The 27,757-nt window shown below is 45.6% G+C and overlaps 1 protein-coding gene across 1 annotated transcript in view; it reads right to left on the bottom strand.

The window, feature by feature from the left end:
- STAG3 (STAG3 cohesin complex component) overlaps positions 1 to 27,481 on the bottom strand; it is a 1,294,449-nt gene extending 1,266,968 nt beyond the window's left edge. The window contains exon 1 of the mRNA XM_086945989.1: positions 27,398 to 27,481. The gene's annotated coding sequence lies outside the window, so the exon portion shown is untranslated. The remainder of the gene's footprint in view (positions 1 to 27,397) is intronic.
- Positions 27,482 to 27,757: the final 276 nt, after the last annotated feature.

Raw genomic sequence — 27,757 nt, 5'->3', positions numbered from 1 at the left:
CAAAAGACGGTGACAAAACTTACTGCTGTGACCAAGGAGCTGGCAGCGAGAGTGAAGGGTGCCAGGGCACGCTATAATAACCAGTTTTGTAGGCTTCCCTGATGGGTAGGAGGGTCCCTCGATTAAACATTTTCTTGACCAAGGACTCCCCTCAGTGATGGCTTCACAGTTCTTATCCTCTGGCTTTTATTGAGTTGGTGTAGGAAAGTAGGATCTGCTTTTATGGTTACCCCCACTTTTTGCCTGTGGCTAAGCTGTTATTGACTAGTCTGACTGGGATCCTGCTAATCAGGACCCCAGTCTATCTGCTTTTTAGGTCTCGCTATTCGATGCGCACGCATCGAGCTTGCGAGGATATAGGGCTTTAACCAGAGTTTAACCAAAAAGCCGATTTGATACAGTGCACGTGGCTTTCAGGCGTGGCCTAAAGCGCGTGCACAGCATCAAATCGGCTTTTTGTGTAAACATCTGTTACTTAGCTCCGCCAGCAGCTCTTCCCGCTCCGCCCCTTGCTCTCCGCCCCTGCCTCCCCAGCCGCCAGCACCTCCCCTCATCAGTTCCCCAGCAGCATCTGTTCCCCAGCCTGCCGAGAGCAGCTCTTCCTGCTCCGCCCTCTCCCCACCCTCTCTCCCCTCACGACGCTCCTCCCGCTCCGCCCCCTCCCCACTCTCTCTCCCAGCACTCTAGCATACAGCACGGAATTCAGGCATCAACTGGACATGTGGAAAATTTCCCAGATTCTTATAGCGCAACTTGTACAGATTGCATAAACTGCTCGACACTATTTTGTTCTGTGATGTTGAGATCACTCACACCGACACATAGACCTTGGTGTAGTCTTACTCGAACAGCCTATAATCCACTTTACAGCAACACATCGCCCATTACAAGGATGCTCCGCCAGCAACTCTTCCCCTCCCCACTCTCTCTCCCAGCACACCTCCCCCTCGCTCCGCCCCTTGCTCTCCGCCCCCTGCCTCCCCAGCCGCCAGCATTCCACACTGACACAGCCTGCCGAGAGCAGCTCTTCACGTCCGTGACCCCAGTACAGGCCCTTAAGTGTTGCTCAGTGACACCAAACTATGACACAGTACGCACTCTACGGGGATACTGCCTTTCCTACCCTTTGACCTACAGTCAGTCCCTACTCGAAGGAGATAAACTCGTTATCTTAAGACTCTAGAGTAGATGTTAACACAAGGCCTTCACACTGCCACCCCCACATACCCGTTCAATCAGTAACCACGCTCACCAGGTCGCCGGCCACCTCTCCGCCCGCACTCGGCCTCGCGCAACAACACGATCGCCCGAGCAGTAGGACAGAGCAAGGGTCTTGAAACAAGCACTCTGATTGGCGCGCTGCAGTCGCCTCGCGAGTCACCCACTGCCATTGGCTGTTGCCGTTAGCGAGCTGCATAGCTGAACGCGCCAACTTCTGCTGTGCTTAACTAAATCATGTGGTTTGTATATCAGCCTTAATTATCTTCATGTGAAATGGCTAGAATGAAACTGGAGTTTTTACTTCTGCTTGTCACACCACTTAATGTAGTAGTACTCTGTGCTGCATGTAAACCACAGATGTGGCCTAACGACCAGAGCTGCCATCTAAGTCATGTAAATACAAAACATGTTGCATTACAAATGCTACAGGTGTCACATTCGCAAAAGTTATAATTATTGGCATTGTAAATGACAAAGCTATCAATTTAGCTATTTTAAAAACCAACACATAAATAAAATATTTTTCATTTACTAGACCAATAGCTACAACTTTTCTAATGCGAGACCTATTGCATTTCCAATGCTTGTTCCCTGAATAGTTATGTTCAGTACATCCTAGATTAGATACAGGAGTTCCCTTATAAGTCCCTAGATTATGGTACGAAGATTCCCAGGGCATAGGTACCCCAGAGGTCCCCCATGGGCTGAAGTATGCATTATACCACCCATGGGAGACCATTCAAAATGGAACCACAGGCCTGCCATTGCAGCCTGGGTAAGTTGGTGCTAGCACCACTTACTAAAGATATCGGTTTCCTATATCTAGGGTCACTGTGCTTAAAACCTACAAGTCACCCCTATAGCCGGCCTTTGCAATCCTGAAGACAGGGTGCTTGATCTTAAGTGAGAGGGTGTCCCTGCATGAGCAGGACACTCCTACAGCCTATGGAGTCCATTCTCCAGGGTTGTCAGTGAAGCAGCCATATACCATATAGAGGAGCACCGCATAATTACGCGATGACCATCTCGAAACTGGCTGCAACGAATCCCATCATGTTTGGTATCAAACATGTTGGAAAAATACCTCCCACACCGTAAATGGTGGGAGAAGTATGTTTCCAAGCACCGAAGAGTCCTCGGTTAGGATCTCCATGTCTCCAGGTACCAGTCTTCCAGACCCAGACAGCACAAAATGGATGCTGCCGACCAGAGACACTATTCTGCCCTCCTGCTGCTGAGCCAAGTTCAAGTAGGGGAAGGCAGCACAATAGGCATCCTGTCACAGAACCACCTCCCAGACAGGATTTAAGGTATTGGGGCAGGGTGGGTGCGCTTGCCAGTGCCACTCAATCTGCATGAGGGGCACATTTGTATCCCCATGCATAATCCAGTTCAAACCAGTCCTGGGAGCCATTGGCTCCTGCTCTGGTGTGGACAAAGGACATGGGAGTAACCTCCCTGCTGTCCAGACCATCCCCTGGGAGGGTCCCTCGAATCATCCCAACCCTTTCCTAAGGGAATTTAAGGGCTTACCTGTGGGTGGGTCCATAGATTCGTTGTGTGATAAGATTCAGATCAGACACTACTTCTTCTACCGTCTGGGCACACTGGACTTAGTTTGGGCTCGACTTCGTCCCCCTTACAGTCTGCTGCGCAGTATGTGCATCATACTGGAACCTTCCAAGACCTGTGGGCATCAAAGACACCTAAAGGAATTTCCCTTGGAGTGAAGGAGTCACTTCTCTGCATTTGCAGGCACCGGAACTAAGTTGACCGGTCTGTTGATCCTGCGCTCCTCCGGAATCTAAAATGTTCTGCAACACAGGAGTTGGTTTTCCACAGTTCCCGAGGTCTGCCATGCCCTCTCACTAAGTTTGACCACTGTGCAACTTGCAATTGCAAAGGCTTGTTGGCTTCCTTCCAAGAAGATCTTCGGGCTCCGAGCATCTCCGGTGATCAGAATCTTCGGCCACACTGTATCATGTGCATTGTGGACTCATCTTTTGGTGAGCTGCTTGGTCCTCTCACGGCTCCAGTGCCTTCGGCCTGCTGGTCCATTTGAGGGTCACCTTTACTTCTGTTGGTCTCCCCTGATTGCTCGGGCCTGCCATGACTCCCCTACTTGTGGTGAGTCCCCTAGACCTTGCTCGTCCCGACATTGCACCTTCTTCGACTTCTGTGTGGGTTGCATTTGCCGAGGCTTGTTGGTGCTCCCGCCAGACACCGACCCGCCAGCAATCGATATCTGACATGGGACAGCTCGTGCACAGCTCTTGGACTTCCTCAGCATCACCTGGTCCTCACAGCTGTAGAGTCAAGGTCCTAGTCAACTCTCCTGCAACACCCGACATCGGTGGACATTAGTCTTCTAGATCTTCAGGTCACTCCTGAGTGACAGACTCTGTCCCCTCTGCTTGCAAGTACCTCTCAACCAGAATCCACCTTCGGATTACAACAAACACTTTCTCCTCCTTCAGCAGTGGCACTTTCCTGAAGTCCTCCATTGGGTTCGACGGCGGTTTGCGACACCACTTCACACCTATGCACCTGGCTTCCCTGGTGTAGGTAACGGGGGTACTAGGGTAGCCACAGATGGGTGGCTTTCCAACCTTCTGTTTTCCACAGGGTTTCTTCAGGGTCCACTGGGAAGGGTCTTTAAAATTTTTAAATCCAACCCCGACTTACACGTAGATTTGTATGGAGCACGCAGTCGTGTTCGCACACTGCACACACTCTCCGTGAGGTTCCTAGTCACTCCTCTTGGGCGCTTCCTTGGGTCCCCAACACTTCTACGTCCTCTCAACATTGTCTGGACCCGAGTCGTGGTTCTTATACCACTTCAAAGTACATGGTTTGGTCCCCCCCACCCACCCCCCCGGTGTCCACTGTGTATTACGTGCATTGTGCATCTCTCAGGGTAGAAGACAATTGTATGTGTTAGAGATTATATAATAAATACATATTTTTATAAATACCTTGTGTAGTTCTTTTTCACTTAATCTATACTAGAAGATTGCATTCCGGTAAAACAAGCTGCCTTACACTCCTTCTGGACTGAGCCGGAAGGCTACTCTCCACAGCTGTACAAAAAGGGGGTGGTGATGGACGGAGCATCTGAAATGAAATGAAATGAAATGAAGATTCTTATAATGCGCAACTAAGCCCGAGAGCGTCAAGGCGCCTAACAAAAAAACAATATAAACAAAATGAAAAGTATCTACGGGTACGCCTTTGCGAACAACCAGGTTTTCAGTGCTTTACGAAAAGCGGGGACGGAAGCCTGAGATTTTATGTTGCATGGAAGAGTATTCCATAACTTAGGGGCAATTGAAGAGAAAGCCCTTCCACCCCATCTACTCTTACGGAAGCGAGGGACCACCAGCAGGTTCTTAGCGGAGGAACGTAGAGGTCTGCTTTAAACATAAGGTAGCAACAGTTTCTTGACCCCCCCCCCCGCACCCTTCCCAGAGAGTGTACTGTGGGTCAGGCAAAGCGTCTTGAAAGTGATCCTTGCTTCAATGGGAAGCCAGTGTAAAGCCTTCCTGGCTGCCGTTGATGAAGCCAATCTAGGAGCGTCAAGAACAAATTTGGCTGCCGCATTTTGAGCAGTCTGAAGACGTTGGATTAAGCTCTTATTCATGCCGATGTAGAGGGCGTTACAATAATCTAGTCGCGAAGCGACGAGTGCTACCACCACTTGCTTCCGCGCCTGAGTGGGACATGACCCCAACGAGAGCGGCCACTATTCGGGTGACCAGATGTTGTTGTTAGAGCCAAACACCAAATCTCAGTCTTTTCCCTTTAGAGAATTGTAAATCATCCACTGGGACACTGCTTGCATGCAGTTCCTAAAGTTGGCCGGGGACGGGTCACCAGAGTGGGAGAGAGACACCAAGATCTGTGTGTCATCCGCATAGGAGACTACCTCCATCCCGAACGATCTAATTAGCCTGGCAAGCGGAGTCACGTAGATGTTAAACAGGGTCGGACTTAATGCCGACCCCTGTGGGACCCCACATTGCACAGGTAGGGATTGATATAAAAACTCTCCCAGCTTGACCCTCTGTACCCTCTGGTCTAAGAAGGAGGCCAACAGATTCAAAGCCGCCCCTTCCACCCCTATATCCCTCAGGCGAGATGTTAAAACAGAGGGAGATAGGGTATCGAGCTGTAAGGTCCAGAAGGACCAGGACGGTGGAATGCCCCTGGTCTATCTCCATACAGATGTTGTTCAGTACGACCATGAGGGCTGACTCGGTGCTATGGTGTCTCCTGAAGCCATGTTGGGATTGGTCAAGGAGTCAAGAAATGCTGCCAGATGATGATTCAGGTGCGTCTCCAGCATCTTTGCCGGGCAGGAAGCAAAGTGATAGGGCGGTAATTCTTAAACACCTCGGGATCTAGAGTAGGCTTCTTTAGAAGTGGCTTGACCACCGCGCTCTTCCATTGAGATGGAAAAATGCCCTCTCTCATGGCCCTATTCATGATATCAAGCGGGGGGGGGTGGGGGGGGGGGTCTCTGCACTCCTTCAGGACTTTCAGAGGGCAGGGGTCCAATGGAGATCCCAACCTCGTCTTATTGAAGAGCAGGTCAAGCTCCTGATGGGACAGCGACGGAAACTCTGACAGATTTTCTGAGGTGTTGGAAGAGATCTCCTCCGTAACAGGAGAAAAAGGGACAGGCGGAGGTGGGGTAACAGATCTTTGTAATTAAAGATCCCTATATATGTCCGCGATCTTAACCAATCAAACACTCACACCCAGTCAACAGATCTGGGTTCAATCCATCAACGTTCTTTCGCCCACTCTGCCACCCCAGTGCAGACATGACCATATGCAAATCAGTCTGACCCTGTGCCTCATGGGAACAGTCCAGCCCGAACTGCCAAGCCATGCCTTCCCTGGCCCGGAAACAAGCTTCCTAGGACCGGTTTCTGGCATTCCAGGCGTCTTCAGCCAGGCTTGCTTGAATCCAGTGACAAAGTGAGCAAGAGACTCAAGTCTGAGCATACCCTGCCAACTTATGGCAACAAAGCGGTACAAAAAGGGGTGGAGATGGACGGAGCATCTGAACCAATCAAACACTCACACCCAGTCAACAGATCACTTTGCCACTGGATTCAAGCAAGCCGGGCTGAAGACGGCTGAAATGCCAGAAACCGGTCCTCGGAAGCTTGCTTCCGGTCCAGGGAAGGCATGACTTGGCAGTTCGGACTGTACTGTTCCCATGAAGCACAGGGTCAGACTGATTTGCATATGGCCATGTCTGAACTGGGGTGGTGGCAGAGTGGGCTAAACAACGGTGATGGATTAAATCCTGATCTGTTGACTGGGTGCGAGTATTTGATTGGTTCAGATACTCCGTCCATCGCCACCCCCTTTTGTACTCTCCACAGCTACCACTCAGAGCTTTCTAAGGTTCTCTAAGACCTCGTAAATCACCCTAAGGGTTGTCTGGAATGGTGTAAGCTGTCCACTTACAAAAGTGCACATCATCTACCAAGCCAACTTCTCACAGTGGGCCCACAGGGCTTTGGTGCAACACCCTCCGCCCAGGGCTCGCACCCAGTCAACGCTAAGCTCCTAAATTACCTGGACCGAGACCCTATTCTCAAACATGCATAGCTAGAGGACAAGCTCATCATCCAATCTCCCACCATCATGATATTCTCCAATTACACCAGGATGGTACAGCAGCAAAGGAACTTCTTGCCAGCGAAACAATGACTTTCTGGTCCCAATATTGAATATGCCATTATATTCGGCTAAGTTAAAGGCCATACCGTTCGCAGACACTCTTCTTTGAGACACCTGAGAAGGTCTTTCAACGGACCGATGAGCAAACTCATTTTAAGCTGCACACTCCCCTAGGTATGGATTCTGACTCGTCTCAAGGAGACTAGAAAAATCGACGTGCCAAAACCCGACAAACAAGAGCAACAGATACTGCGCCTCGTGGAGAACCTTTCAGCAGATGGTGGGGAGCTCTCAGAGACTTAAAAGGCAACCTCATTGCCTTCTACAAGACACTGGTGTACGCCATGGATCTTTGTGGTGTCTGCCAATTTTTAGGGCGGCTTATAGATTCAAAGTCCCTTGTCTGGCCTGTTTCGGTTACACACAGGTTTATCACAAGGGGATCACAAGGCACCAGTATTTTGATCAGAAATCATGTTCCATTTTAGTATACGGCAGTTACACCACCAGGGTCTGTATACGGCTAGGACTGGAACGTTATATGGGAAATCCATCTCCAAACATCAACCAAACCAAAGGCAGTCACGAAAGAAGAGAGAGATTTGTTCTGCCAGGTCCTGGGAGTGGTCCACATTGATGTCACTGATCAATCGACTAGTCCATGACACCATTCCAGTCGCCCCTCTAACACTGTGAGCTTCTCGAAGTTCACCCCAAACTCTAGTTATCAAGTCTATAAATGACTGTCAGAGAAGGGGCAATAAGCAGAAAAAAAGATGTGCCTTCATTTGATCATTGAAGATATTATAATTGGTAAAAACAACTTGCTTAACTTGCCTCTAAGTCTTAGCCTGAAGGCTGCTCGCCACAGCTACCACTAGGATAGCTTTCTATAAGGTTGACTTTACAACCTACCATCAATAAGGATCGTTTGGACTGGTGCACGGTGCCCACTAGAATAGTGGACATCATATACCAGGCCAACTTCTCACAAAAATGAATATTGCTCAGGCCTGGGGAGCGGCAGCACCGCCCACAGTACAGGCATGGGAGACAAACCTAGATTGGTGCATGTACAGGGAAAAGACAATGTATGTGGCCCGAGGTTGCCCTAAAAAGTGGTCCCGAATATGGAGCCTGTGGAACTTGTATCGAGGAGACATATGCCTTCCCCCACGTAGTATTGAGTTGGATGACCTACTCACTCCGTGATTTGTCCTTACTGTGTATAATGTGATTGAAGATTGTCTTACTCAGTCATGCCTATAATGATATTGATTTCTTTGTATGACTTATTATATGTCCTTGACTGTTAAATATAAAGATATATCAAAAATAAAAAAGAACCTATATCTACTGGGTGTTAATGGCCAACTCTTCTGATATTTTGTCTGGCTTTTATTTTTATCATGTACAGGGTGACAATGATGTTTGCCAATATTGGGCGGCGGAGACAGTCAGTGTGCAGTTTTGGTGGTTACGAATGTTTTGTTTACCAAATGTCCCGTGCAGGTGTCCAAGTTTATGTAATGTGCTATTCTCTAGTGAGCAATCCATGTATATCGGATACTTACTGATAAGGTACATTGAAAATGCAATAAAACATGTTTTAAAAAAAAAAAAAACACTTAAACGGAGAGGCTAAGAACCTATTGGCAGCGTGCATCAGGTCTTCTACACACGCTCCGAGAGAAAATGCCTTTGAGGCCATCGCCCAGCTTGCTGATTGGGCACCAAACCTCTTGGTATCGATCCCCACCTCCTGCATTACCCAATGGCCCCATCTAGCTATGGTCAGGGATGTGACTGCTCTGTACGGTTTCTGTAAAGCAATGAGCAGTTGCTTCTCACCAGGAGAGTGAGACTCTTCCGTCAATCCTTCATAAGCTCAGAGGCACTGCACCAAACACAGTTTGGTTGGGGTTGTCTGGGAAAACCGGGTATGAGATGACCCTGGTATTACATTTGGTCCTTCTACTTACCGTAAAGGATTCAGGGAAAACACCCATGCTCTGGCAAGTAACGTGTCTGCCTGTCCCGAAAGGCCTGGGAGCGACCAGCGATGCCAAAGATTCGCCAGGCTATCATCCTCAACATTCCTTCCACTACCAGCCGATGAGGATCGAGATCTGGATTAAGTAGGATGTGAGGAAAGTGGGGGAGTCGGATTGGAGAATCCCAAGAAAGTTCCAGAAGAACCAGAAATCACACTTGGGATCTCCACAGGGGGGTGATCAGCACATTCTCCACCTGCTGGCGACGAAGGAGGCGGACACCCACGTGATCATCGAAAAGGGAGGAAAGGCAAAGCCCTGCTCCCGCTGCTAGGCCTAGAGAAACACATCTGTTGCCTCCGTATGAGGATCTGACCTCCAACTGAACTGAAAAACCTCGGCAACTGATGATCTAGCCGTGGTGCAAATAGGGCGACTGAGAAGGGGACCCATCTCTCTGCCAGTTGAGAGATTACCTGCGGGTCCAACTTCTAAAAGATGGAATCCAGGAGGTAGTGCGAGTGCCAGTCCGCCACTTAGTTTGCTCGACTTGGGAGGTATTCCGCTGTGACTGACACCTGGTTCTCTAGGCAGAATATCCCAAAGTCCTTGGCTAGGTTTGCTAGAGCCTTGGATCAGGTGCTGCCTGGTGGTTGATACACCGGACGGCAGAGATATTGTCCATTCTGAGGACGACACGCGATTGCACCGTCGTTCGTCCAGCACAGGAACGCGAACGATCATGCCAGAAGTTCCAGGCAGTTAATGTGCAATGACTGTTCATGTGTGGATCCTGCGCCACCTGTGGAGAACTCTATGCACCTGGCAACCCAGCCGGAACGGCTGGCGTCGGACTCTTTCACTTTGTCTGGGGCAGAGCCTAAGACCACTCTCCCATTACACGCCTCCTCCATGTGTGTGAGCCACCAGACCATCTCCTACCGCATCTCCGCTGTAAGCAGAAGAGATTGGGAATAGGTCATCCTCCTCCTGAGGTGGTGTGCCTTGAGGCGTAGCATCCCACAATAGTACAAGGGGCTGAGAAAAATGGCCTGAATCGAGGAGAGGCGGGTCACCAGACGAGTCAGCTGATGCAGTGAAATGAGTGACTTTGCCAAGGTTTGGCGCACCTAGTGCCTGATCTTCAACATTTCTCAGGACAGAAGAATCGGGATCGAAGAAACGGAATCTATTGCGAATCCCAAAAAGGTTGTGCACTGGACCGGGGCCAAGAGGGATTTTTTCTCGTTTAGGACTAATCCCAACCCCTGAAGGAGATTGACTGCCGTCTGGTGCAAGTGACTGGTCAGCCTTTTGGGACACTGATCCAGGAAGAGCATGTTGTCTAGGTAGACTATCATCTAGATGCCCTGCACTTGTCGAAACTCTACTGCTGGCTTGAGGACCTTCGTGAAGCACCACAGAGCAGAGGATAGCCCGAAAGGCAGAGTGGTGAACTCGAAAACCTGGCCGTCCCATCTGAACTGGAGAAAACTTCGAGGGAAGATGGGGACCGGCAGGTACGCATCCTTCAGGTCCAGGCGGATCATCCAATCAAGCGGCCTCTGCACGTCCCTGAGGAGGTGGATGCCCTCCATTTTGAAGTGGCAATTCACCACCCACTCTTTGGATTCTCTCACGTTGATAACCAGTCTCCGACCCAGTCTGGTTTGTCGACCAGGAAAATGTTGCTGATAAAACGACCTGGTGCTCCTAAACTCAATAAATTGCCCCTTTCTGGCTGAGGACGGACACCTCCTCGTGTATCAGCTCTGTGTCTCGTTTGGAAAAAGAAATGGGGCAGGCTGAGTCACCTGATGCAGACAGCCATTGAACTCCAGCTGGAAGCCCTGCACCGTCAGTAGCACCCAAGCGTCACTCGTTAGTGAAACACATGCCGGGAAGTCACCCCCCCACGTGCAGGCACGCTGACAGCAGCCAACTCACCTTTTCCAGACTTTTTGGACTGGTCCCGGAAGCCTCCACGACCATGGAACATCGATCCGCTGGTAGGGTAGAAAGTGTTGTAACACGAGTGGTCCTGATTCTGCCCACGACTGAAGCCTTGTCCTGTAGTGTAGTTCCTATTTTCCCAATAGGCTCTGCGCAGTGGAATAACATTAACAGCAGTGTAGACGTAGGACTTAGGTCATCTAGGTCTCTACTGACTATGTTAGACTTAATTTAGGTTTGCCAGCTAGCTCAGAGGTCACTAGAAACTTTCTCGGCAGAATAGGGAGAGGTTAACTTCCCTGATTTAGACAAGAAGGGATTCAGCTTCTGACAACCGCATAAACATGACAACTTTGGTCCCTCAGATAAAAGAGTGCATTTCTAGAGTTGTGTGAAAACAATAGACGGCTATTTCACTCAGTCAATCGTGCATGCTTAATTTTACCAGAGTGCAGAGAAATAGCGAGACTGGCGTTTTCAATAAAAGGTGTTATTTTATTGAGCAGTCTTCTTTCTCATGCAAGAGAAATGAATTGCCACAATTGCAATACTTAGCATAAAGTAAAGTGCGTACAGTAAAAGTAGTATTATGAAATAATACTGTAAAAGCATTGATACGGTTTCTTAGCCATATGATACTTTAAAATAGATAAAATATATACATACATAAAAACATTGACTAACGAACTCAACTGGTGTTTCTAGATATGCCTACCCCAGTGTACCTGACCTAAGCCTAATACGCCGGAAGGAGTAAGTGAGTTTGCAGTTTTTAAGTTAAGTTAAGTTTTGCCAAGTATCGGAATCAAGAATTCTCTCTAAGGTTTTAATCAGCTCCGTACCTTGGTTCTAGAATGAAGGAGGTCTTGTATCTCGCTTCTCAGGACTCGATTTCCCAGCAACCTGCGAGGGTGACTTGGGAACACCGGAGCTGGATTTTCTCGGCGTGAGAAAAGGCAGCTTCTCCAGCGCGTCAAAGGGGAGGGGGCGGCTTCCTCTGGCTCTCGCATCAGCTGGGCTCCGAATAAGTAGATAGCCGCTCTGCTCCACACCACTGTGTGTTTGCTTAAGGCAACGTTGGTATATTTATACCTGAAAGGTGCCGGGTTTGACGTAAGGTTGGACATAAGACGTCACTAAGAACCAACAGTTCTTTCTGGACTCCAGGAGTTCTTGTGCAAATCAAAACAAGAGCAGGGGGGGATTCCCGGGCTGCTGGAGGCTTGGTTTGTTTAAAGAACGCGTTGTACTTTCTAGGAGTCTATGGGAGTAGCCTTGCCGTGCTTTGGACTGCATGGGCTATTACTAAATATGGATATGATTCTTATGCCTTTATAAGGATACTATTTATTATAACCACATAAGGGCATAAATCAGGAATATCGAATTAGGGTCCTAGATAGAAACACAACAGTCCCCTGTCATGGTTGAGTGAGGAGAACCCTAGGGGTGAAGACTTTTTGAATATTGGACTGGATTGGACTGACAAACAGGTTCACAAACATACCACCCTGGGCCACCGCTCCAGCCTCCAAGGATGGCAGGTCTCCCAATTTGGGATCCACCTTTATTAACAGAGAACGCACAATTAGCGTTCCCTAAGAACACAATTGCTCGCGAGCCCAGCCTGATAGCACCTCTGGGGAAATCAAGGAGCCAGAGACCTTAGCCTCCTCTGCCATACATGAGATTTTGGTTACTGGACCTACTGCATCAAACAGCTTGTCCGGGCAGGAGCCAAGACCCTTCTACGCGTCCTTCACAAATTTAGCTAGCAACGTTGCCATCTTGGGACCCATCTTGGGAGTAAGGGAAACTTGCCCCTCCAAACTGGGACAGGGGCACTCCGCCCGTAGACTGTTGCGAGCGTCCTTCACCATGGGCTTGTACAGCCGGCTCGCGACATACTTGGCCACCTTATCACCTGGGATCCAGCCCGTCGACCTGGGGTGGACAAGATCATCTGGGTCTAGCATGTCTGAGACACCCCCTGGGGACGGAGGGTAGTGGCCTTGAGCCACCGCCTAAAAAGGCCTGCGTCCTCATTAGTGTCCCCAGGACAGTTGCAGTGTATAGGGGGTCTGGGGAGGCGGTATGTGTGGGGGTTTGGGGGAACTGTCAGCAGAGGCCGTAGGCACTGGTTGCGGTGGAGTCTGCACCAGGAAAGCCTGTTTTTAAAGCACAAACCCATCCACATCCCCCACGGGGTTACACTGTTTCTTTGCGGGCCGTCATCATGGGATACCTGGGGGAGGACTTCGGGAGAGCTGGCATGGGGTTAACCATTTGGCGCACTCCTTCGCAATCTGCACCGAGAGGCGCTGCTCCATGGCCTGCTTTACAGCCCTATAAATGGAGTCGTCCACTGCCTGATAAAAGTACTCGTCCCAAGGGAGGTAGGCCAAAGGGTCCTTCTCCTGGAACTGATCCTGCTCTGATTGCATGGCCCTGAGACTTTCGGGTAAACCCACTGGACTTACGAGGCAGGGCAGGGCAGCACTAACGCGCACACACACACACACGCACACACACACACACACACACAATGCAATACGGATCCCTGCATGGCCGTAAAATGGAAACCAGGGAAATACAGACCCACTTAGGGAGTCACTCAGGTGGCAGGGAAGAAGGCTGGACTCTCTGAAGAGCAGCACTCGTCAGGACTCTATCACCAGTGCCTGACTCGGGCTGCCCATAGAGAGGGCACAACACCCCCTGGAGGCGGGAGGACCTCACCACACTGCAAATTGGGCAAATAGGTTGCGTAAGGCACGCAAATGAGTCCCACGACTTACAGGGAATCTGTGAAACACAGAATTATTACAAAGGCCAATACAAACGCAGCACCATATCACAATTGCAACCCACCACAGAGGAGAAACAAGAAAAATCGACTTAACTGGCTGCTGAGCAGCGAAGAAAGATTAAGAGTAGACAACGTGGAAGGACCATCTGGGGTCTGGAGTGCAGACAGCGTGAAAGGACTGCTACTAAAACGATTTCCCTGCTGTTCATGGGAAATGTAGGTTTGTGTATTCATATAATTAATGCAACAATTATAATATTTTAATTAATAACCTTCATCATTCTTGTAATGCTGGTTACTATGCTTTGTTTTCTTCTAGTAATCATTGCAGCACACATTCTAAACAAGGATCCAATTGCTTCAATAGATACTTTGAATTGCTAATTTGTATATTTATTGTGTTTCCCTTGGGCATGCCGGAGATGATAATGAAAGGATGGATCCGTTTCCACGATTTCCTGGGGGGAATAAGGGTGGCCATGTTCCGAGGCTGCAGACACCATCAGGAACTCTAAGTTTAGGAGTCCATATGGCACACTGAGCAAGGCCAGCAACTAGGTCAACATAGTCTGATGGTATGAGCCAACACAGTCCCCCACAGTTTTGATGCTTGGGTTGTCTAAACGCACAGTCTTACTGAATTAGTAGGCTCCATATAGTTGACGATGCTACCCTTGACCGGTGGCTGTGATTGCCTTGTGGGAAACACTGAAAAGCCAATTTTAGGATACACATGGGGTGTACCTGGGGAAATCCTGTGATAAGGGCTACGCGAGACTAGGTTTCTATTATAGTAATCTCCACAGAGTCCATGACCATTTCTTCTCTGCCCTCCAGTTAGCCCAACTGGTCCCTAATGTAACTCAAACACCTCTGTCCTTGTTTCTAGGAGCTCTCATAGTACTAACAATACACAAATTACTCTTCCCGATTACAGCAAACAGGATTTAATTGTCTTTCTCTGGTCATACACAAAGACAGACAGTGATCGCATTAACCAATAGAGCTTTCATAACGTATAAGTTCATTTCTCACTGATTAGTTTGACTTGCATTTATATTTCATTTACGGTGGGTGTTATTTTACCTGAAGGTGACAGGCCCATATAGTTACAACGTGTTGTTCTCTAGCCACGTTTCTAGCACGACCACATAATCACTGATGCTCATTGACTCCCACCCTCTTTGCACTCAGGATCACAGTTGAGTGTGTGTATGTGTATATATATATATATATATATATATATATATATATATTTTTTTTTTTTTTATTTTTTTTTTTTTTAATGCACTTCGACGGCTGTTTGGAACCCACGGGAAAGGACACATTCCAGAAGACTTGGAAGAAAGTGTCAGGCACCATACCAAATCCAGCCGCAACACAGGACAAGGAACCACGCAGCAAGTGACAGGTAAAACAGTATTCAAGGCAGAAATCACACAACCCACTCCAGGGAGGGAGAGCCCAGCACCCAACCTGACCTAAACTAATGACAGGGAGGCACTAAAGCTAACCCAACTTCAGGGAGGTGGAACTCACAAGAGGAATTTACCCCATGTCTGAGGCAAAACTTACATCAGGAATAAACCCAAGCTCATGAGGCACAGCATTAGAGAAGTAGAAGACCACTTCATGAAAATCCAGCAATAAAATCGAACAAAGGCCAAGTCACCAACCTTTGCTCATAAGCTCAAAAGAAAGCAACACTCACACTAATCAAAAACATGATATGCAACTGTTACCACGCATCTTTCACCACGCATACTGTTACCACGCATACCATTACAACGCAGGATCCTTTACAACGCAAGACATTACAATGCAGATACTATTACAACGCATGCCATTACAACGTAAGTATATCATTTAATTTAACCTTTTTTTTTTTAATTATGAAACTATTAAAAATAAATGAATTATAGTAATTTTATATATAGGGTTCAGGGTTGGGTTTGGGTTTTGGGGTACAGGGGTATTTTTAGGGTTCAGGGCTAGGTTTGGGTTTTGGGGTACAGGGGTATTTTTCGGGTTCAGGGCTGGGTTTTGGGGTACAGGGGTATTTTTCGGGTTCAGGGCTGGGTTTGGGGTACAGGGGTATTTTTAGGGTTCAGGGCTGGGTTTGGGTTACAGGGGTATTTTTAGGGTTCAAGGCTAGGTTTGGTTTTTAGGGTACAGGGGTATTTTTAGGGTTCAGGGCTAGGTTTGGGTTACAGGGGTATTTTTAGGGATTAGTTTTATAAAAATACTTAAATTAATTAAATGTATTTTACTAATTTTAATATTTATTTTAAAAAGTTTTATATATATATATATATATATATATATATATATATATATATATATATATATATAATTTTAAAATTACAATGACATTAATATAAAATGTTTTTAATAAATAAAATTAATTCAATTTTTATTAATTACATTTTTTAAAAACAGAATATACTTACCTATACTTACGTTGTAATGGTATGCGTTGTAATAGTATCTGCAATGTAATGTCATGCGTTGTAAAGGTATTCGTTGTAAAAGATCCTGCGTTGTAAATATTGCGTTCTAATGGTATGCGTGGTAAAAGTATGCGTTTTAACGTCATACATCCCAAAAACATACACACGCTAAACTAAACGAGGTGGTATATTTATGTAAATATATGCCACCAAGGCCTTTCAATCAACTAAAACATTTCACTTTAAGTTTCCTGTTCTGCAGTGGGCTCTACATGAAGTTACACACATAGGCAAACAGTTTTAAATGGGGTGTACATGGCAGTCTCATAACCCTGCCATTCCTTAAAGGGACCACTTACAAAAAAAAGCAAAAACACACCCTCAACTCCCAACGAACATCGAGTAGAGAATGACGCAGTGAAGAGCCATACAAGACTAGCACCTGCAAAACAGATCTTATGGGCCTAAATATCATGTTTAGAAATCATGTGAAAAACACTGCAGTCACTTGCCAACACACTTCAGCATTAAACAAAGAGGGGTTTGGAAAAAACACAGAAATATGAACATTCATGAACACTATGGCATACTAGGAGGTAAATGGTGGGAAGGCCTTTAGTGCCTGGTCAACAGCCAAGTTCAGACACTTCCGTCAGGAGTATCATTGGGCAGGGCCAGGAGGAGTATTGGTTCTGTGTTAAAAATAGCAAAGTACAAAAGTTTTTTTTTTTTGTTTTTTTTTAAAGAAAACACTAGATGACAAAGGTTGGTAATGTAGCTTTCCCGCCTCCTTCCTAGTGTACTTAAACCTTTTTTGCTTTTTCCTCCTCTCCTTGATTTCTTTATGAATATCTGTCCTATTAGCGGTCACCTGATTCTAGTTCAAAGACATCTGCATCACTAGGAATTGGGTTGCAGCTTTACAGTTAGGCTCTATAGGGTCATCCTGATAATTAGAAGGCTAGCATTCTTCTCCATACCAATGGGAAGCTGTGAGACCCCATTAGGAGGGGCTTTTGAGGGAGCCACAGGACAAGCAGAAGCCATTGGCTCTTAACACTAATTTACTATTGTTGTCCTTGGGTGCGCCCTGCTATGGCTTTCCAATTGCATCCAAGTGTAACCCTATAGCACTTGACTCTGTGGTAGCAACTTCCAGCAGTCTGGCATCTTGGAGAGGTAGCGTCAGGGTGCACAATACCCAGCACTTACAACTGTGTAAGAAATGATTGTGCAACCAAGTACTTGATTTTCAATAAACAAAAAACAAATGCCAGCATTTGTAAAGCACACAGCTACCTCCGGAGAGGTGTCCCGGCGCTGGGGTCCATCGGCAAGATTAAGCAAGCTATTGCCCACAGTGGCATGGTGCTGGGCTGACCTGGCCCGGAGCCAGGGATCGAACCGTGAACCCTGTGGTCCAGAATCAGGCACCCTGGCTGCTGCGCCACACCTCTTCCAGTGATTTTATTGTACATCAGAACTTAATATAGAAGAAGAAGGGAATGGCCCAACTATCCAGGGGACAGGGAACCAACTAAGTGTTCTAACAAAGGTGGCGAACCATATTCTAAAATAGATCACACACTATTCTAAAATTTAGAATATGGTCCGCCACCTTTTTTGTTATAACATCGCATGCCCCTTATGTACGGCGGGCATGGGACAACACCCGGCTAACTATATGGGAGCAATGGTAGTGTTTATAATAAATAAATATAAAATCAAAAATAATTATTGGAATAATGTGCAGGGGATACGATCATATTACAAGAACACTAATTACAATAAAACTAATATTTATGTGATCGATTTCGGAATACGGTTCGCCACCTTTGTTATAACATTGCATGCCCCTTATGTACGGCGGTCATGGGACAACACCCGCCTAATCTATATGGGAGCAGTGGTGGTGTTTATAATAAATATTTATTGGGATAGTGTGCAGGGGATACGATCATATTGCAAGAATTACGATAATGTAGTCAGAAGAAGCCGTGGGGGAATGACATCACACGCACCAGCGAGCGCCGTATGCAGAAATGAGGAAATCTCCCCGGCACCTGGCGGCAATAATGTTCGGCGCGGCAGGCTGTATATAAGGGTGAAACGAGATAGGAGTGTCTTACTCGTTTGGGGAGGAACGGATGCTACGCAGTTCCCAGCTTGATCGTGGATCAGGTATTTAAATAGATTAGACGTATGGAGGGAAATAGATTAGACTTATTGAGAGGGTATAATACCGCTCTCGGGACAGCTTAATTGGAGGGTGTTTACTAATGCCGTATAGGAGTTGTGATAGAAGGGATTCCATGGAGCACATCCATAATTGGAGCACCACGAATAATTTAGATGGAATAAGTGTTTAGAGGCATACATAGCTTTTAGAAATAAACAAAATATAAAATGCATAATAGCCTTCTGACACGATGTTTTGTGTTTCCTCTTAATATAGGGTTCTCTGTACATGGGGACCACAGAAGAACTATTGTTTTCAGTGGCAACAGTATTTTCTATGAAACGCCATATGAAATAAAATAGAGTACGTGAAATACAAGAGCACATAATTTGGAAACAATGTCCAGGTAGATATATAAGTGAAATTACAATACAAGAATTGTTATGCTAATGCAGGGTTGCGTCTAAAACTATATATGTTTGCAATCCGATTACTCTAGAGTGAAGATTGCTGTGCTGTCAGAATGCACCAATAGAGGATGCTTTTAACTCCATGTGGGTTTTACCCATTCCTGCAAAGGACACTATAAAAGAACACCCATAGTGGGCTCGTCCTCGTGAGTTTTATACAGTTAACACACCATGATATCATTATATGACGAGATCAGCAAGAATTTGGAATCCCATGGTTGGGTTGATAATGTAAGCCTGTTATTTCTTTATAGAGGGCTGCAGCTTTCCAAGAAAGTACTTTGAAGACGGTTGTAAAGTGATCTACTCTATTCAAGTTTAATGGTATGTGAGCATTGGTTTGGATGTATGATTGATGGTATGACTATGGCCGTGCATGGTTTTGGGTATCCATGGGGTACAGTGTACACTGGTTATTAAAACAACTACTGGAATAATAGATGTGAATCAATAGAGAAGGTGGACCATGGGGGGGCAAATTGGAATAAAGTGTTATGGATATAGAATACAGGACATTATGTCTAAAAGATACAGCTAGTTAGAAGTTTGTCCTCTTTTCATGTTTGTAATTTTAAATCTTGAATCATGTTTATGAGAGTAGCAATATAGGAATGTTATGAAGACGAAAACAGCCGGAAAATTGTTTATAATTCAATGTGTAATATAGTTTTTAATTTTATTTTTGCGTTTCATTTAGATCTATATAAAACAAAATAGTGGTTGAGAAAGAGACAGAGCAGTACTAGTCTTGATAAAGGTGGTGCATACTGAGCAAAGACATCAACGCCATTACGCAAGTTAAATTCAAGGAACTACTTGTCAGGACTGGTCTATGTGACTGACTTAGTTGTAAAGATTTCAATGAATTAACATCTCCGATGAGTTAGGTCAACATCACGGGTTTCAGTCTCTCTCTTTGTGTATACATTTTATGATAATTGTTGATGATATGATTTAATGTACAAACTTGATATTTTATTGTTTTTTATTCAATATATGATCTAAAATAAATTTATACTTTGTGATAATAGACCTTTCAGGTTTTCATGATTGTGGGGTACTTGTATTGATGACCAGTGTATTTCTTTCCAGTGAGGCACTATTATTATTATTGCATTTTATTGAGCGCACAGCTACCCGGAGGTTTCCCGGCGCTTGCCTTGGGAACCCGTCCTGGCTTTTCCCTGTGAGATAGCCCCTACAGGGCATCCCCAAGGTGAAAGCCAGGCATCCCGCCGCAGGGGGGCCGTTGTGGAGATTAAGCAAGCTTAATGCCCAGAGTTGCAGAGTGAGAACCCATGATTAGAGCAGGCACCGAAGCGAGAATTATCGAGTCCGTGGACATTTGAGCTCAAGACCCTGCCGCGTCGGGAATTGAACCCTAGTCCCGGGTCTGACCTCAGCTTCCGGGTCTGCCTGCTCTACACCGTGAGCCACACTTCTCCAAGAGAGTGAAGTGTGGATGAGCAAATGCGATTGGGGTATTTAGTGAGTCCAAGGGAATTACTGTTTTTGAACATCAGAACTTAATACCACACACATATGCACACAATGCAAATTAGTGTCCTAGCACCTACAGCAGGTTAGAACCTCTGCTCACTACTGAACCGGTGCTCTGCCCTATAGTCCAGGACGTTCTCACCTCAGGCACTATCAGGCTCAGTTGCATATTACCTCCAAATTTGTTTAAGGGTAAAGAGTTAAAACAGTTCTTGTTGGTTCCCACCTGCAAGTCTCCAATGAGTCATGATCGGGCCCAGTGCTTCTTCAGAGACACCAGACTCCACTGGTGTTTGCTCAAAAGCTTCTGGGTTGTGCACAAGCCTGCAGTTCTCTTCAGGACTAATGTCAGGCAACGCAGATTTTGTCTGTAATGACTGTGCACGGGGTACTGAATCTTCTTCACAGCTGATCTAATTGGTGCTCATTTGCGGTTTCGGGGAATTTGTGTACGGATCAATCCATCCTCACACAGATCTCAGACATGTAGTGAAAGGCCACGGCTTCAGGCATGGATCTTCAGGAGCTCTACAATGCAGCCAGCTGCAGACTCTGGGGCCACATCGGTGAATCTCAATTCAGGTGCTGCAGCTCAGCACATGCTGCAACGTCACAGCAGATTAGGACACTGCAATCTTCAACAGGTCTGCACAGTAAGTCTGGGAACGTAACCTGCTGAGATCAGGCAGGGCCTCAGGCTATGACACAAAGAAATGGGGGCCAGAGAAGGTTTATAGACCTGCGAGGGTAGACTCTCCTAGTTCATTTCCACAAACCAAAAGAACCCTCGAGTCTAAAAGAGAGAAAGGCGTAAGCTTAATATGAATGCGTCCTTTTAAAGGACGGTTTCCCTCACCCACCAAAATTGGCATGCTTCATCATTGGGGACCCTCCTCACACCATGAGGCCTTGTCATGGTGTGGCATACAACCACCTCTTTGAGAGGGAGGAGCTCAGGAATATTTTAAAGTCAAAGGGGTATTACTAAAACCCAACGCGAGCTTTCACGATGGGGTGAAGGACATAGTGCAAGTGATAAGGGGAGTTCAAACTAGCTACAGAGTGTGGGAAGTACCTACCTCTTTCAGTCCATGCTTAACAAATCTCTGAATGGAGGTAAAGTTTAATTAGTTAAAGGTAAAACAAAACTAGGAATATAGTGGATAAGGGGGTAATGATTTCTTTCAAATCATTCAATACGACATCACTCATGTTCAAATACATTCAAACATTGAAAGTTGCTGAAATTTCACAATAAACATTCTAAATCTGGAACCCAAATATTTTTCCATATATACTGAATAAGCAACCGCAAATAACACCTTTGCCAACTATAGTGAGCATAAGAGAGGAAATGCATTGAATACTGCCCATATCGAAGAACTTTTCCACTGTGGGATTTAGGGTTTTCTCCTTTCTCGATCACTATCAGGGTAAAGCAATAAAATGTGCACAATGTCATTTTAAGGTACACTTACATACAGGAACTGCCTAACTTTTAATAAATGGCAATTATAAAACATAAAATTTCTTCAACGCAATGGATTTGGGTCACTGAATTAATTTAATTCTTTCGTTCAATGAAGAGACTAGAGATTTAGTGCATATTTCCAGTCACCGACCTTAAAACATTAATATCGCTCATCATCATATTTGATTTTTCCTGGCAACGTGTACTATTAGCACCTTGTGTTGCTTTCGACTTCTCTTCCACCTACGCAGAGTACTTTTTCCAAAACTTTGTCTGAACTCCTATATCCTCGAGTGCCTCAATTTAAGCTTATTAATGGCCAAGAATAACAAAGTAAAGCAGGGGAGATTATACCTAGCATTTATGGACCTGTCAGCAGCTTTCAACTGCGTTACCATCACCATCTGTGGAATATAATGACAGATATGGGCACTGTGGAGGCGATAATTATTTTATCCAACAGCTTTACTCCTCAGCCTCGACAAGTGTCTGTTATGGGAAACAGGGCGAGTGCTCCAGGTCATTCTCAATCAAAAGGAGATTACGGCAGGGTTGAGTTCTCGCCCCATTGCGCTTCTCAATTTATACGAATGGGGTGGAATCCCACCTGTTGACCGCCACACAGGATGTCCCGATGTTTAATAAAACACGCATCCCAATACTGCTATATGCGGACAACGCAGTGCTAATTGCCCGCACTGGTCAAGCGCTGCAGCAGCTACTAGAGAACCGTGTTAAATACATGATTAGCTTAGACCTGAAGACTAATGAGGCAAAGACTTTCGTCCTAATATCTAGGAGCAAAGAAAAAAGAGGGCCCCAAAATTCCATATATCAGGATATAGAATAGCACACACAGACATTTTCCTATCTTGGAATAACCTTTGACAGATCTGGTCCCACATGATTACAAACAGTGGTCTAGCACTCTAGAAAAGCATAATTGCTTTAAATACTTTTATTAATAAACTGGGCGCTAGGCCCCTTGACATGGTCAAAAAGGTTTACACCGCCAAGTCGAAATCAGTAGCAGCCGACGGGGCTGGAATCTGGGGGATTGCAAACCCCCAGACCATCGAGGACACTATTTGGAAAAGGCTTGTTGGCCTCCCACCCAGTTGCTCTAATTTTATTTGCCATTCAGAATTTTAGACATCCGTTATATCACGGATACCATCAGGTTGGCACCAACATTTTTATGGCATTCAATCTGGGAGAGAGAATCTGTGAACATTACTTAGAGGCAGATAGAAGACTGCCTCTCCCTTAACCATGTCCACAGGATGCAGTGGCTAACACACATTAAGAATAGCCTTGTCTCCCTCGGTCTAGGTCATTTGTTTGCATCACCATCTAACTGCACTGCAGTACCCAAAAAAGAAATCAAGACATTATAACCGAAGAGGAGCTGAGAAACATAAAATGAATGTCTCAAAGGAGTCTGTAAAATTATACTTGGAAGGCCCAATTGATCAGGAAGGTGCAGCTCCTTATTTATCTTTTGTTACCAATTAACGCCATAGATTTATACTAGTAAGGTTTCGAATTAATTTAATTCCCTATATGTTTTCCTTTACACCAGGAATATACTCTATTTCTGACCTCCCATCTTGCCCGTGCGATGGACTCTCTACCCACTCAAATTTACATAATTTTTTCTTTTGTAAATTTCATAAGGATCATAGCACTAGATTTATCCGTCCGCCTATGCGCAAATATTATTTTAGTCAGTGTCGCCCTGGGATGTACTTTTTACAAACATTGCCTAACCAACTAGTATGTTATTCTGTGGCGACATTTTTACTCCGCTCATGGAAGACTAGACGATTACGTAATCTCACTTGATGAATTGTGCCTCTATTTTTATTTTAAATTGCTGTGTTTTAACGTCTGTATTATAATGTGCACTCAGTACTTTTATGATCTTAAATTTTAAGCATTTAATAAAGTGATTTGACTGACTGCCTCACCTCTACCAATAGCCTCTTCTAACCCCTCCATGCTCAAGGTGGCCGTGTGCTCATGACGAGCTGAGCTCGTCATAACGGCCGCAGTGCCGTACAGGAACGTGTGTGGCCGTGAGGAGCTCGCTCAGCTCGTCATGAGCACACGGCTACCGTGGCTCATGACGAGGTGAGCTCGTCATGCACCCCCCTCCCCCAGCACAGCGGGGGAATCAGCCCCGCAGGCAAGGGGTTAAGAAACATGTTAACTTTATTCAGCAACATCCTATAATAGTCATATCTCCTTATAAATAAATGTTGTTTGCTAAGGAGTACAATGGGTTCCTTACCAACCTACTTTACTGCTAACACGCCCAATGACCAAATATATCACTTCTTTTCTTTCTTCTTTGAAAGCGTTTGGCTCCTTCATCCAAGGCCAGTTGATGTTCACTAAAACTTCTGTACAAGAAGAGCTTTTTCCCTTATAACCAACTTCTAACGACCGGCCTCTACTGTTAAAATGTAAAATCTGATTCTCTTCGTTTAATTAAGCTATGCCTCATCCATTTTTCACCCTTGCCCTGTTTCCAGCCCAGCTCTATCTTTGACACTGCATCTGTATAAACACGAGTAAAGAATCCAGATTTGGGGCATTGTAGGCTGTGTAAACATGCAGAGTCAGCACAAAAGAACAGCTGGCGTCTGCTAAAGGGTTTACTGACAATGGTAAAGCATTAAGTAAAGTTAACCCAATTAGCATATCTTGTTGTGCAGCTTCAGGACGCGACAATTGCAGCAGGCACTAAGGTTGACGATTCTTACTGTTACCTCCTTTGTGTGTTTTTCCCAAAGCTCTATTTACCTCTGGGCTTCCCTTGTTTGTGATCTTTGCTATAAAAATCCATTTAACCATTGTTCGGTGTGCTTTCTCATTGAGTACCTCTATGGTGCTTATCTTATGAGGCCCCATTCATGATGCTAAATAAATGACTTACGGTTTGTACTTCCCTCCAGTGTCGATTCCTCCTTACTTGTTAAGAACCTGTGGACAAAAGGTGACCCTGCACCAGTAGATTATTAATAATCTACTTCCACACAACTGCAACGAGTTTAGGACTGTGATCTCTCCTATTCGGTTGGTTGGTTGAAAGCTTTATTTCAATATGCAATTATATCTTGAAAGCATTACATACATGTAAAAACTGCAGATCGACAATACAAATGTCACAAAAATTATGAACAAGTAAAAATGCCATTTATGCATGCAATAAATTAAGTAAAACTGGATTAAACGGAGATAGACAATCTGTTTCTGCGAATCAACCATGACCATTTTAAAAATTTGGAGACACCACAAACTATGGGAGGGGAAGTGTCAGTTAACAAAATACGTAGCGCCACCAAGTGTTGGCGTGTCCCCAAGCGTCTAAATGGCGGTTTAAGCCAGCACCTCCTTGGACGAATATAGTCTGGGCACTCGAAGAGGATATGCGCCACCGTCTCAGGCCTTGTAGGGCAAAAGGCACAAAAGGGTGATAACTGCACTGGCGATTTTCATCGGGATAGAAAGTCCCCAATCGGAAGAGTGCCTACTCTAAACTTAAAGTATAGAGCCCTATCAACTGGCATGGTGATCAAATCCAGATAGGGTTCATAGGCCACCACGTCCTTAATTTTTAGAAATGCTGCAGTTGAATTGCAGTGGCGTGGATTACCAATAAGTTGGGAGGACACCCAGTCCCAGTACAGTTTTTTAGGATAGCCTTGGGTGGAGCGGATTTTGTAGCCCAAGAGTCTCCCAAACCCAGCTCCCCCAAGAGATTTTTTAATATCCCTCAGCCACTTGATCTTGTGCCAGCCCCCCATTTCCATCACCTCGGACAGACCATCAGCATATGATTTTAACTTTGGAACCCTCCACAAACGAGCCCATAAAAGCAACAGCCGGAGACGAGCCTGGTCCTTGATCGACTTGCAGCCCACATCCAAGCAGCCCACATCCAAGCATACCGGAACTGTGGGGGTACTCAAGGGGAGAGCAAGTAGGTCTTTCAAAAATTTGCTCTCCGACTTGGATAGGGACTCCAAATTACAAAAGCCCCATAACTCCGCCCCGTAAAGTAAATTACCTTTTTTCCAACCCAGTGCTGATCAAAAGCATTTTGGATTGGTCAAATTCAAAAAGCTTTAACCCATCTAAATAGTTTATCATCTAGGTATGAAATGATTGCTCTATTCTTACTATTCTTTCACAACAATTAAGTCACCAGGTTCACCTGAAGTGATAGTTGCCATAATCGGAAAATTTGGCACTTCCCTTCCATACCAAGACCTCAATTGAACTGACCTGCCCTCCAATAGTCTCTACATACATGCAGTCCATCAAATGCCAAGATAACACTTCCAATAAAAAGGCATGCTGGCTGACTGATATTTAGGGAAACGTATAGTTAGCACTCTTTAGGCTCCATCCCTGCAAGCAGGTTTCAATAGAAGAGCCTTTTTAAGAAATAACAGAACCGACATACTAGTTCAGACAATTGTCAGTACATTTTCTACTCACTGTCCTCCAAAAGATGTTCATCAAATTTATTTGCATTTAATTAACAGAAAAAAGGCCTGCAGGTGTCCCAAATTAATTACTAAGATTGCTATAGCTTTTAGTTATCATCTTGTGTGGTAATGGAGGTTGTTCTAATGAGGTTACGAATTACATGTTGAAATTGACCAAATGAGAACGTAGAACACCTCTGCAAGACAAAATGTACGAAATTCTGCAATTTGCTATACTGCACAAACATCGTTTTCCTACCACCAACATAATATGCATGTAGTACGTAAGTGTGCTACAGGTTGCTTGCTGCACAGTCTGCTCGTGAGCATGCAAGATTAAATTATTCTACCATTAAGGTCACTAAACATAGTCTTTGTTCGAAAAAAGCCATAAAAGCAAGCAAATAAATATAAAGGACATGCAAAGACATAGAATCACAATACAGGTGCATGCTGAGCGTAGAGCAAGTAAAAACTGTTGATTTAACAATATACACGGAATCTTGACGGCGGCCCCTTCCCTCTGTACCCCATCCCCTTCCCTCTGTACCCCATCCAATCTTTTCCGTCTTCTCAACCGTGCAGGGGTTGAAAATAAAATTAAATACACCACAATCTGAAGTAGCTCACTAATGTTGGTTTTCTAAAAATATATAGGAGACCGCGAGTTAAAATAACGCACTCGCCAGCATTCGGAAACACCATTGAGGGGAAAATAAGAAGAAAAGTAATAATGTAATCTCCCCATCAAGTTGCACTGGAGAAGAGGGACATTGAAACGGGAGAAAGCTAAAATAACATAATTTGTAGCTTACAAAGAAGAGCTGGCATACGAGCAGTTTATAATTATAGCGACTCTGGCCTTTTCTAAAAAACCTAAATTAAAAGATACAAAACACACAGTTATTAGAGCGGCTATACATTCCTGGGAAACTACATCATTAACCAGTTGTGGTACACCCACAGGATTGCAGCACACCAAGACTGTAACATTCCGGTCTTTCAAAGAGGGCCAAAATGGCGCATCCAGAACCCTCGACTTCCAACAGCAGGCCCAACTCCAAGGAGTAACCAGCCTCACTTGGCCCAAAACACCGTGAATTCGCACAGACCTTCTATCGCCATACTACATTAGAGACAAGTAGAAAACTTACCGCCGCTGAAACTTTGGAGGTGGGACGGCCAATACTCCAGACACATAGGCCTATTGTCGTCTGCAGTGTCAGATAGCCCGGGCGTCACTCTGGACCTTCCCTCACTGGCCACGCCCACGCGCACAGGCACGCTGCGTTGAGGGGCCATTTTGGACACGTTAAGTGTGTGTGCAGCTTTGCGGGGCTGCATTGCAGTCTTCAGAGGAGGCTCATCACAGGTCAGGAAGTCCCGCCTCTGCGCTTTTCCACGTGATGATGGACAGGTAACGCCTCAAGGATGCCGACAATAGTCTTCGTCTATGGATGCAGGGCCACTGCGCTGTGGAATTCCTTACACGCCTAATAATTCCGTTGTTCCAC

This window comes from Lissotriton vulgaris, chromosome 12, assembly GCF_964263255.1.
Source record: "Lissotriton vulgaris chromosome 12, aLisVul1.2, whole genome shotgun sequence".
Taxonomy (NCBI): domain Eukaryota; kingdom Metazoa; phylum Chordata; class Amphibia; order Caudata; family Salamandridae; genus Lissotriton; species Lissotriton vulgaris.
Note: the sequence above shows the minus strand (reverse complement) of the source record. Positions and strands in the feature narration are given on the sequence as shown.